General features: G+C 40.8%; 1 protein-coding gene across 2 annotated transcripts in view; it reads right to left on the bottom strand.

Annotated features, from left to right (window-relative positions):
- FAM81A (family with sequence similarity 81 member A) overlaps positions 1-13,984 on the bottom strand; it is a 78,586-nt gene that overhangs the window by 43,211 nt on the left and 21,391 nt on the right. The window lies entirely within an intron of this gene.

Here is a 13,984-nt window from a genome sequence, read left to right on the forward strand (position 1 = left end):
CAACCCATCTACTTCTCCCCATCTCCACCATGACTCCCCAAATCCAAGTCACCTTGCCCCTGAACTGCCATGGGAGCCACGAACCCATCTCCCTGCCTCCATTCTTGCTCCCCTACAACCCCTTCCCCATGTAGCAGCAGAGTGATCTTTTTGAAACACAAATCAGTCTGTAAGCAACAGGAGGGCAAGGGTTTTTATCCGTTTTATTCACTGATGTATCCCCAGCACCAAGCATATGAATTAAATTCCTTTGCTTAAAATTAAATAATGGTTACCCATTTCTAAACTCCAAACTTCCCATCATAACCTTCCAGGCTAATGATCTGTTCTTATTCCCACACACCTCACCCCCCTGCCCCCACTCATTCCACGACACTCCAATCCCACTGGTCCTTTTTCTGCTCCTCAAACATGCCAAGCTTCCTTCTGCTTGTGACTTTGGAACCTGCAGCTTCCTCTCTCTGTAATGTTCTCTGCCCTGTGTGTCTCCTCCTCCCACACCACCACCTTGGCTCGGCTGGCCCCTTCTTTTTTTTTTTCTTTTTAAGTTTATTTATTTATTTTGGGTGAGAGAACGCATGCTTGTGTGAGCAGGGAAGGGGCACAGAAAGAAGGAGAGACAGGGTCCCAAGCAGGCTCCATGCTGTCAGCATTCAGCCCGATGCAGGGCTTGATCCCACAGAGAAATCACGACCTGAGCCGAAATCAAGAGTCGGACACCTAACCGACTGAGCCACCCAGACACCCCATCAGCTGGCCCCTTCTGTCACTTAAGTCTCAGTTCACATGTCACCTAAACCACCTTCTTCCTAAAATAGCCCTACAATTACTCTCCTTCATTTTATCTTACCAGAACACTGGACTGAGGCTGAAATTACCTTGGTTACTTAGTGTTTACTGGCTGTAAACCCTACTAGAATGTGCAGCAGGACTAAGAGTAAGGGCTTTGCATGTCTGGGTCACTACTGTAGCCCCAGTGCTTCTAATAATGCCTGGCTCCCACTGGAGACCAATTAATTTAGCTTCATTTTCCAGGATTTGGTCTTTCACATTCAAGTCTTAGAGATTATATTTAGCCAGTGCCCAGAGGTGATCAGGTCCTCAAAGATGGACCCAGACAAGCTAAAATGTACTAGAGACGAGCAGACAATAGAACACCAATTTGTTAATTTACACTGAAAAATCTCCATCACCAGAACTGAACAAATACTCAAATTGCATTCAATTCACTGTCTTCTCTCCCTAGAGTCAAGACACAGGACAAGTCACGTCTGGCAGGTAGACTTAAAACAAAATGAATATGGATGATGAGGTGGTTAATTATATGTCAGCTTAACTGAGCCAGATAGCTGGTTAAACATAATTTCTGGGTGTGTCTGTGAGGTTGTTTCCAAAAGACATTTGAATTGGCAAATGCCCTCCCCAAAGTGGGTAGGCATTATCCCATCACTTGAGAGCCATGGCAGAATAGAAAGGAGGGGGGGGGGGAAAAGGGAGGAAGAAAGGGCATTCACATTCTGCCTGAGCTGGGACGTCCATCTCCTGCCCTCAGCACTGCTGGTGCTCAAGCCTTCAGACTTCAACTAAAGTCTACACTATCAGCTCTCTGGATCCCAGCACTTAGTACTATACCACTGGCTTTCCTGGGTCTTCAGCTTGAAGATGGCAGATGGTAAGACTTCTCAGCCTCCATAATCATGTAAGCCATTACCTTATAATAGATGGATGGATGGATGGATGGATGGATGGATGGATGGATGAATGGATGGATATCCTGTTGGTTCTGTTTTTCTGGAGAACCCTGACTAATATAGATGATAATCACCAAAGTCCCTCTGCTGAGACACCTGTTCCAACTGGACAAGATCACTCAGCTTCAGGCTGGAATTCCCTTTTTAGGTAAAATATATGAAGTCTGGAGCATCTGGGTGGCTCAGCTGGTTGAGCGCCAACTCTTGATGTCGGCTCATGTCATGATCTCATGATCTCATGGTTCATGAGTTCAAGCCCTGTGTCGGGCTCTGCACTAACACTTGGGATTCCCAAGCCCACTTGGGATTCTCTCTGTCTGTCTGTCTCTCTCAAAATAAATAAATAAACTTTTAAAGATATGTATATACGAAGTCTGGCAGCCTACACTCTCTTTGCTGACAGTGCTAGATGCACACTGAACCAAGTTCCCATTTGTGCATCCAAGTATACATGAACATGATTGTCCTCACCTCTGCTGTGATATGCTGATAAGGCCCAACTCTGCACTCATCGCTTGAGTTTACAAAATTCTTCAATAGCCCACTTGCAAATTATTAAACTAGCAAATTATGTGTAATTGAGTCAATAGGTGAGGGCTTGATACAGTTTCCCAAAACTTAACTAGGTCAGAGCCACCCCAAGCCAGACAGACATGAAGCCTGAGCACATGGAAACCAGGAGTAGGTCTGCAGATTCCAACCAGCAAGGTAGCAGGCCCCACTGCCTGACTCCCTAAAGGCCAAAGACACAGTGAAAGCCCTTAGGGGATACGGGGGTCTCAACCACTTCCCAAGCCATCAAAGTATCATAGAAGGGGGAGCTTACCACCAACAAAAGGCATGGACTTCTTATCAGGAGTTGGCCTCCAGGGATTGATAAAAGCTTAAAGACAGTACAGATAATCCAGACATGTATAATTCATAACTGACCACATTACTTCTTCTAAATTTATAATGATGATGATTATTTGTGGAATGTTTCCGTGGAATAAATAATTGATAACATACTCCACATCGTAAGGCAAATTGCCAGTGGAGACAATGGGTGGGGAAACATTAAAACAATAGATTCTTTCCTTCAACATTTATCAAGCACCTACTATGTACCAGCACACAAGAGTCATCTGTTTTGACATTAGAATCCACTGATAAAATATGGGCAATAATTACAGGGTTCTGGAAGGGTCAAGGTCCCCAGAGCCTTTAAATACGAAACTTTTTTTGAGGGACACCTGGGTGGCTCAGCCTGTTGAGCGTCCAACTCTTGATTTCGGCTCAGGTCAGGATCCCGGGGTTGTGGGATCAGGTCCTGTGTTGGGCTCCATGCTGAGCATGAAGTCTGCCTGAGATTCTCTCTCTCCCTCTGCGCCTCTCCCCCACTCACACTCTCTCTTTCTCTAAAATAAAAAAATTTTAAAAAGAAACATTTTTTGAGCTCCTACTCTGTGCCAGACACTGTGGTAGGTGCTAAAAATAGAAAAATGAGGACTTGGTTCTAGTTCTTAAGGATCACACAGGCTAGAGGTTTAACAATACATTTCGCTTTTCTTCTTGTATACTGTGTTCAAAGCCACATGACAGAGAATCATAAAGACTTAACCAGGCAAATTTGCCAAGATATAGTATTAACATATCTCAATTTGACTAGCTCTATCGGGAGCCTGGAGAGAACTTTACTACAGCCTTAGTTTTGTGACACAAAATCATCTGCAGGGACAGATTTTTATAAAACAAATACCCAGTAGTTTTTACTTATTGAACTGAAAAACAAGTGTAAACCAGTAATACAAATAATTTTAACACCAGGCAATTCACTGAAGAAATTCATTAAGAACCTACAGACAAGGGGTATCCAGCTGGCTCAGTCAGTAAAGCATGCGACTCTTGATCTTGGGGTCATGAGTTCAAGCCCCACATTGGGCACAGAGCCTACTTTAAAAAAAACCAACCAAAATACATCCTTCACATCATTTAAATACACTTTGAATATCTTCACACCTCTTTGCTTTAAATATGCAAATATTGTCTTTGCATAATATCCACCATCCCAATTTTATAGTACTTATAAATAAAGACTTCTTTTTAGTACTTTTTAAATTTTAATCTACACCATGATTTTACTTTAACAAATTTTGGCTACAATGTGGCAATTCTGATATCTCATCAAGCATCCTAATTTTAGTTGTGTTTGGGTAAACACGCTCAGGCTCATAATATATGTAAAACCATGTAATTAGTGTTTTATATTGGAGTCTATTAAATTTCTAAACTTCCTTCTGTTACTTTATAATGATACATAGTTATTACCAGTTATAAAAAGTAAATGCTCATACATGCAAAGTAAATTTTTATCAGAATCAGATTTTATTCAGTTCTTTCTCTCTACAACGGAAATCATCTTTTCATTTGCAAAACCACAAATCCAAAAATATATGTAAATGGAAAAGAGTGCTGTCTGGTTAAGGCAAGAATAATCATCATATACAATGTGTTTCAGATGGAAAAGCAGCAAAATTGAAATTACTTTAAAATTCATTGCATTGCAGGGAGCTTGGGTGGCTCAGCTGATTGAGCGTCCAACTCTTAATTTTGGCTTGAGTCATGATCTCATGGTTCGTGGGATCGAGCAGCCCTGCATTGGGCTCTGCGCTGGCAGCAGGAGCCTGCTTGGGATTCTATCTCTCTCCCCCTCCCTCTGACTCTCCCCCAATCTCACTCTCTGTCTCTCTCACTCTCTCTCTAAGTAAATAAATAAACATTAAAAAAAATAGTTTGAGCATCTGGGGGACTTAGTCGGTTAAGTGTCCAACTTCGGCTCAGGTCATGAGCCACGTGGTCTGTAGGTTTGAGCCCTGTGTCACACTCTGTGTTGACAGCTCAGAGCCTGGAGCCTGTTTCAGATTCTGTGTCTCCCTCTCTCTCTGCCCCTCCCCCTCTCGCTCTCTCTCTCTCTCTCTCTCAAAAATAAATAAACATTAAAAAATTTTAAAAAAGGAATAAATAAAATAGTTTAAAATATATAAATAAAAAATAAAATTCACTGCATTATAAATTGTTAAAAATCACATTTTAAAAACACACCTTAAAAACAATTAGCAAAATCCTACATGACTGATGATGACTGGATTCCTAGGGATGTTTGCTAATAACTGTAATTAAGCAGTTTAATGAACTTGCATCAAAGGAATGATGGGGCAGGAGAGAACTCAGTATGAACCAAAGCTAGAATTACCTACTTTCATGAAGAAATTCTTCCTGACAGGGTAGAAATATTCAGAAAGCAAAGAATGGCTGAAAAGCACGACCTGTCACATTTGAGAGTTGGCTACCTAAGGCCAGAGTTCTAGAAGAGCTTCCAAGAGGCGAAGTAGAAAAGAAAAAGAGCGTATTTTTGGATTTTAACGATCTGAGCTTAGTCTCAGAGCTGCCACTTACTGGCCTTGAAATCTGAAAGTCCCCTCACTTCCTGAGCCTTGGCTCCCTCATCTGAGAAGGTTGTAGTCTGTACAGATGACCTCAGGGTCTCTTCTCCTTCTCTTTATGCTACCGGCAAATCTGCAACCGGCTTCACTATGAATTGGGCATTTGTTCACTTAATAAGCATTCATGGCATTTTGCTCCACACGCTGTGCTGGACAATGCACAGATGAATAAGACAAGCTTTCTTTCTTTTTGAGGAGTTCACAATCTATTGGGGAAACAGACTTGTAAAGGAACAATGCCAGTCCTCTTCCATAAATGTTGTGGTAATGCTGGTAAGTGCTGGGTGCTCAGGATACCTAAGGGAAGGGAAATTAGAGGCAAAGGAGGAGGTAGCACGGAGGTCTTCCTATCAAGAAAAAAACTATTAAATAAGACTGAGGGCTCAACTGAGGTTGGAAATTATATGTTTTAAAGTGGTTCTGATCATTGGATTAGTACATAGCAGCTACCAAAGAGGAAATTATTCCCTGGGCCCCACAGTTGCAACTAAAGCACTATCAGCTTTCATGACGGCAAAAATTAAGTCTAGAGCTTTCTTTTCTTTTTTTTATTTTATTTAAAAAAAAATTTTTTTTAACGTTTTTATTTATTTTTGAGACAGAGAGAGACAGAGCATGAACGGGGGAGGGGCAGAGAGAGAGGGAGACACAGAATCGGAAACAGGCTCCAGGCTCTGAGCTGTCAGCACAGAGCCTGACGCAGGGCTTGAACTCACGGACTGTGAGATCATGACCTGAGCCGAAGTCGGACGCTTAACCGACTGAGCCACCCAGGCACCCCTCTTTTCTTTTTTTTAATGTTTAAATTTTATTTACTTTTTTAAGTAAGCTCTATGCCCAACATAGAGCTTGAACTCACAGCCGCGAGATCAAGAGTCACATACATGCTCCACTGACTGTGCCAGGCAGGCACCCCAAGTCCAGGGTTTTCTAAGGGCACAGTTACTTACACTCTATGCTTTTCCTGACAACAGTACCGCCAGAGTAGGTTGGCTCCAGGCTCCAGTCTGTCCACTACCCACACAGGCAAAGGGAACCTAGCTGAGTACCTCCAGGGACATGCTGGGCATGGAAAGGCACGGAGAGGTCATAATATTTTCTAACATGAAACACAGGGGTGTTTGTATTCTTTTATGAAATACTTCTTTGCCACTGGTTAAGGGATGGAACAGTGAGAATCATTTATCCCCAATTACTTTGATTTTATCTATCTCCCTCTCTAGATTTGGGTACAGCAGGGATATCAGTCCCCTAATGGACGTCTACCCCTTTTCAAAATTGAAATCTTTAAGTTGGGGTTCTTCAATTTAGTAAAGGTACCAACTTGGGGTTGGCAAGTTATTCAGCTTCTGGGTTGAATAAAACTGCTTTAGCTCACAAATATGAAACTGGAAAGATCATTCTAAGTACAAACACCACCTTCCAAAAACATGTAAATTCATCTATGGATCTTTTAAACTTCTTATGCCCTTCTGATGTCATTTGAGTTCTTTGGTTGCAGGCAATGGAAACTTGCCTCGGGGTTAACTTAGGGGAAAAATGGAATTTACTGGAAGGATCAGAGGAGAGATCTGAGGACAGAAGACAACCAAAAGGGCAGCTGGGGACCTAGACTGAAGGGGACATAAAAGGTGTTTCCTAGGGTCCATGCAGCAGGAACACTGGCCAGTATCCTGCAGACACAGCTGCTGTGGGGAAGACGCTCTAATCATTTCCACTCTGAATCACCCTGCTCAGGTTTCAAGCTCCAGGGAGTGAGAGACTCAATTCTCTGGCCTGAGTTACTGGTTCCAATGCTCTTTAGCAAAAAAGGTGGTAAGGCAACTGATGAACAGCCATCCAGTCTGTGTCCAATGGAAGAAAGGTAAACACCGAAAAGAAATCAAGTTTCTGTATACCAGAAGAAATTGGAGTGGATGACGTCACGCACCCAAACGGCAAAGATCCACTACATCCCCTGAATAACAAATACATAATCCTTTTCTTTAAACATCATAAGAAGAATAGATATTTTAGAACCCTGAAAACAAATATACTTTAATTAGGGTACAGTTTTGAGTGAATTCCTGTCCTTAGTAAAGGTATGTGAGAATCTCAATGAACAGTGAAGGTTGGTTTCCATGTGGTACACCACGACCTTACTTGGGTATAAGCTAAGAGAGAATTATCACAAAACGAAATTAAATATGTACACAGTAGCCATGAAAGAGTTGACATAGTTATATTAATATCAGACAAAACAGACTTCAAGATGAGAAATACTACTAGAGAGAGAAAGAGAGAAACATCTTTAAAAAAATTTTTTTTCAATATATGAAGTTTATTGTCAAATTGGTTTCCATACAACACCCAGTGCTCATCCCAAAAGGTGCCCTCCTCAATACCCATCACCCACCCTCCTCTCCCTCCCACCCCCCATCAACCCTCAGTTTGTTCTCAGTTTTTAAGAGTCTCTTATGCTTTGGCTCTCTCCCACTCTAACCTCTTTTTTTTTTTTCCCTTCCCCTCCCCCATGGGTTTCTGTTAAGTTGAGAGAAACATTTTATAAAGATAAAAAGGTCAATGTATCATTATAAATGCATATGTACCAAGCAACAGAACCCCAAAACACTTGAAGCGAAAACTAACAGAGTTGAAAGGAGAAAAAGATTTTTCAACAACAAGAGCTGGAGACTTAAATAACTGATAGAACAAGAGTCTCAATAAATGTGAAGTGATCAAAGATAGAAAAAGTATGTTCTCTGCCCACATGGAATTAAATAAGAGCTCCACCACATGAAATAAATTTTGGGAAACCCCAAACATTTGGAAATTGAACAACACACTGCTAAATAACACATGAGCCAAAAATAAAGTTACAAAAATAAAGTGAAAATTTAAGTATTTTCAACTGGGGGTGCCTGGCTGGCTCAGTCAGTTAAAGCACGTGACTCTTGGTCCTGAGGTTGTGAGTTCAAACCCCATGTTGGGTGTGGGGATTACTTAAAAGTAAAATCTTAAAAGTAAAATAATTTTCAACTGAAGGAAAACAAAAACACAACATACCAAAATTCATGGGAAGCAGCTAGAGCAGCTGGAGGACACTGGATAACTTTAAACACCATTATCAGAAAAGACTAAAGATCTCAAACCAATTACCAAAGCTTCCACCTTAAGAAACTAGAAAATGGAAAGCAAACCTAATAAAAGCAAGCAGTAAAAAAGGAAATCACACAGAGTTGAAATCAATTAAATAGAAAACAGAAAAGAAGAGAAAAAAATGAATAAAACCTAGAGTTGGTTCTCTCAAATGATTAATGAATTACTCAATATGGTGAAGATGGCAATTCTCCCAAAATTGATCTATATATTCAAAGCAACTTCTGTCAAAGTCTCAGTAGGCTTGCAACTAAGACAGACATTTACATTTTATTTTATTTTATTTTATTTTATTTTATTTTATTTTATTTTATTGGTTTTATTTTAGAGAGCACAAACAGGAGAGAGGGATGGGGGAGGGGGGGAGAGAGAGAGAGAGAGAGAGAGAGAGTGAAGGAGAGTGAGAGCGAATCCCAAGCAGGCTGCATGCTCAACACAGAGCCCAACATAGGGCTTGATCCCACAACTCTAGGATCATGACCTGAGCCTAAATCAAGAGCTGGATGCTCAATGAACTGAGCCACTCAGGTGCCCCTAGAGATTTACTTTTATCAGTTTGTAACACAGAACTCTTTCATATTTAAATTTTTTCATAATTATATAATAATTAAAATAATTATGTAATTACCAAAAAAAACCTCAGTAGGCTTTTCTATAGAAAGAGCAAGCTGATCCTAAAACTTATATGAAAACACAAAGGACCTAGAAAAGCCAAAACGATTTGGAAAGGAAAACAAAGTTGGAGGACTTATAGTGTCTGATTTCTACTTTTTAAAATATTTAAATTTTAAAAATATTTTTAAATGTTTATTCATTTTTGAGAGAGACAGAGAGACAGAGACAGAGAGACAGAGAGAGAGAGAGAGAGACAGAGAGACTCCCAAGTAGGTTCTGTGCTGTCAGAGCAGAGCCCTGCATGGGGCTTGATCTCACAAACTATGAGATCATGACCTGAGCCAAAATCCAGAGTCAGATGCTTAACCAACTGAGCCACTCAGGTGCCCCAGTATCTAATTTCAATATGTATTCTAAAGCCAGAAATTAATTAGGGCAATGTGGTATTAGCATACAAAAAACATAGAGATCAACAGAATCCAGGAAAAAACCCTTGTTTTATGGTCAATTGATTTTCAACAAAGGGACAAATGGGAAAATTTTCCTTGAGCATCCAAATGGGGAAAAAAATTAACTCAGACCTTTATTTCACTTTTTACATAAACATGAACTCAAAATGGATCACAGATCTAAATGTTAAGAATTAAAACTAAAACTTTAGAAGAAAACATAGGAGAAAATCTTTGTGACCATGGGTTAAGCAAGACAGTTCTTAAGACACAACACTAAAATTACAAGCCATAAAAGAAAAAACTGGTAAGCTGACTTCATTAAAATTTTTAAGATGCTGCACTTCAAAAGACACCATTAGGAAAATGAAAACATAAGCCAGAGAACGGGAGAAAATGTCGGCAAATCACATGTATGATAAGGGACTTGAAGCTAGACTAACTTAAGACTTTTTACAACTCAGTAATTAGACAAATAACCCAACTTAAAAATAGCTTCTAATATTTGCTACAACATTCAGCTAAGTGACATAACCCAGACACAAAAGGACACGTACTGTATGATCCCACTTGTATGGTATACCCAGGATAGGCAAACTCGTAGAGACAGAAAGTCAAATAGAGGGTAGCAGTGGCCGAGAGGGCTGTGGAACTGGGAGTTATTGTTTCATGGAAACGATGTTTCTGTTTGGGATGATTAAAAAGTTTTGGCGATCCTTGCATACAAGACAGTGAACGTACTTAATGTCACCGAATTGTATGCTTAACGGCTCAGATGGTAAATATCTTACCACAATCAAAAAATTAACTTTAGGGGCACTTGGGTGCCTTGGTCGGTTAAGTGTCCAACTTCGGCTCAGGTCATGATCTCACGGTCCGTGAGTTCGAGCCCCGCGTCGGGCTCTGTGCTGACAGCTCAGAGCCTGGAGCCTGTATCTAATTCTGTCTCCCTCTCTCTCTGCCCCTCCCCTGTTCATGCTCTGTCTCTCTCTGTCTCAAAAATAAAAATAAACGTTAAAAAAAATTAAAAAAAAATTAATTTTAAAGACTGGGCAGAAGACTCGAGGAGACATTTCACCAAAGAAGACATACAAATGACCAATAAGCACCTGAAAAGGTGCTCAGCATCCTCAGTCATTAAAGAAATGCAAATCAAAACTACAGTGGGACACCGCTACACGTCCATTATAATGACTATAATCAAAGAGAGAGAGAACTCCAAGTGTTGATAAGGATCTGGAGAAACAAGAAATCTCATATATTGCTGATGAGATCGTAAAATGTGTAGAGCCACTTTGGAAAATTATTCGGCTATGTTTTAAAAAGTTAAACATACGCTTACTGTAAGACTCAGTCAGCAATTCTACTCCTAGTAATTTACCCAAGAGAAATGAAACCATGTCCACCCAGGCTTATATAAGCAAGTGTTCACAGGAGCTAAAACCTGGAGACCATCCAAATGTCCATCAATTAATGGATGGATAAGCAATATGTGGCATATCCATACAGTAGGATACTACTCAGACATAAAAGGAAATGAACTACAGGCATTCCTTGTTTTATTGTGCTTCCCAGACACTTCAGTTTTCTACAAACTGAAGGTTTGTGGCAACCCTGTGTTTAACAAATCCACTGGCGCCATTTCTCCAACAGCATTTGCTCACTTCATGCTTCTGTGTCATATTTTGGTAATTCTCACACTATTTCAAACTTTGTCATTATTATTATACCTTTTATGGTGATCTGTGATCGGCGACCTTCGACGTTACTACAGTAATCGTTGTGGCATGCCACAAACTGCACCCATGTAAGACAGCGACTTTAACGGATAAATGTGTGTGTGTTCTGACCGCTCCACCAACCAGCCATTCCTCCATCTCTCTCCCTCTCTTTGGGCCCCCCAATTCTTTGAGCCACAACAGTACTGAAATTAGACCAACGAATAAGCCTGCAATGGCCGCTAAGTGTTCAAGTGAAAGGAAGACTCGCATGTCTCTCACATTAAATCAAAAGGAGAAATGAAGAAACTTGGTGAGGAAGGCATGTCGAAAGCCAAGACAGGCCAAAAGCTAGGCCTCTTGTGTCAAATGGTTAGCCAAGTTGTGAACGCAAAGGAGAAATTTTTGGAGGAAATTATAAGTGCTACTCCGATGAACACTCAAATGATAAGAAAGCCAAAGGGCCTTGTTACTGATATGGAGAAAGTGTGAGTCATCTGGACAGAAGATCAAACCAGTCACAGCATTCCCTTAAGCCAAAGTCTAACCCAGAGCAAGGCTCTAACTCTCTCTAATTGTGTGAAGGCTGAGAGGTGAGGAAGCTGCAGAAGAAAAGTCTGAAGATAGCAGAGATTGGTGTATGAGGTTTAAGGAAGGAAGCCGTCTCCATAACATAGAAGTGCAAGGTGAAGCAGCAAGTACTGATGTAGAAGCTGTAGCAGGTTATCCAGAAGGTCTAGCTAAGATAATGAATGAAGGTGACTATACTGAACAACAGATTTTCAATGTACATGAAACAGCCTTATATTGAAAGAGGATGCCATCTAAAATTTTCATAGCTGGAGAGGAGAAGTCGGTGCCTGGCTTCAAGGCTTCACCCCCTGTTAGGGGCTAATAATGCAGCTGGTGACTTTCAGTCGAAGCCAATGCTCATTTACCATTATGAAAATCCTCGGGCCCTTAAGAATTATGATAAGTCTACTCTGTCTGTGCTCTATAAATGGAACAACAAAGCCTGGATGACAGCACATCTGTTCACAACATGGTTTATTGAATATTTTGAGGCCATTGTTGAGATCTGCTGTTGAGAAAAAAAAGATTCCTCTCAAAATATTACTGCTCATTGACAGTGTATCTGGTCATCCAAGAGCTCTGATGGAGATGTACAATGAGATTTATGTTGCTTTCATGCCTGCTCATACAACATCCATTCTGCAGCCAAAGGATCAAAGAGTACTTCCATTATTTAAGAAATACATTTCATAAGGCTAGAGCTACCACAGACAGTGATTCCTTCTGGAAATCCCTCTGGAAAGCATTCACCATTCTACATGCTGTTAAGAGCATTTGTGATTCATGGGAAGAGATCAAAATATCAGCAAGAGCAGGAGCTTGGAAGAAGTTGATTCTAACCCTTGCGGATGACTTTGAGGGGCTCAAGACTTCATTGGAGAAGGTAACTACAGATATGGAAATAGCAAGAGAACTTGAATTAGAAGTGGAGCCTGAAGATGGGACTGAATTGTTGCAATCTCGCGATAAAACTTCAACAGATGAAGAGCTCCTTCTTATGAGTGAGCAAAGAAAGTCTTTACTTGAGATGGAATCTACTCCTGGTGAAGATGCCAGGAAGACTGTTAAAATGACAACAAAAATTTAGAATATTACATAAACCTAGTTGATAAAAGTTTTGAAAGAAGTTCTACTGTGGGGAAAAGAGGATCAAACACCATCATATGCTACAGAGAAACTGTTCATGAAACAAGAGCCAATTAATGCAGCAAACTTCATTACTGTCTTGTTTTAAGAAATTGCTGTAGGCACCCCAACTGTAGCCACCACCACCCTGATCAGTCAGCAGCCATCAACACTGAGGCAGAACGATTACGACTCATGGGAAGCTCAGATGACGGTCGGCATTTTTTAGCAGTAAAATATTTTTAATGTTTTTTTAATGTTTATTTATTTTTGAGAGAGGGAGAGGCAGAACACGAGTGGGGGAGGGGCAGAGAGAGAGGGAGACACAGAATCCGAAGCAGGCTCCTGGCTCTGAGCTATCAGCACAGAACCTGATGCGGGGTTCGAACTCATGAACTGTGAGATCACGACCCGAGCTGAAGTCGGATGCTTAACCGACTGGGCCACCCAGGCACCCCACGATAAAGCATTTTTAAATTAAGGTATGTACATTTTCTTGGCATAATGCTACTGTACACTTAATAGATTACAGGATAGTGTAAACATAACGTTTATATGCACTAGGAAACCAAAACATTCATTTGACTTGCTTTATTGCTATATTCGTTTTATTGCGGTGATCTGGAAGCGCACCTGCCAGATCTCTGATGTATGCCTGCACTGATACATGCTAGAACGTGACTGAACCTCAGAAAGATTATGCTAAGTGAAAAAAGCCAGTTGCAAAAGACTTCATATCCTAAGACTCCATTTATATGGAATTTCCAGAAGAGACACGTTTATAGAGACTGAAAACAGTTTAGTGATTGCCCAGGCCTGGGGTACAAGTAGGGATTGACGGCAAAGAGACCTATAAAAATTTTCAGGGCGGGGCGCCTGGGTGGCTCATTTGGTTGAGCGTCTGACTTCGCCTCAGGTCATGATCTCATGGTTCGGTTCGTGAGTTCGAGACCCGCGTTGGGCTCTATACTGACAGCTGGGAGCCTGGAGCCTGCTTCGGATTCTGTGTCTCCCTCTCTCTCCGCCCCTCCCTCGCTTGCACTCAGTCTCTCTGTATCTCTCTTAAAAATAAATAAACATTAAAAAAATTTTAAAAAAAAAGAAATTTTCAGGGTGATGGAAATGTTCTACAA

Source organism: Felis catus, chromosome B3 (assembly GCF_018350175.1).
Source record: "Felis catus isolate Fca126 chromosome B3, F.catus_Fca126_mat1.0, whole genome shotgun sequence".
Classification (NCBI taxonomy): domain Eukaryota; kingdom Metazoa; phylum Chordata; class Mammalia; order Carnivora; family Felidae; genus Felis; species Felis catus.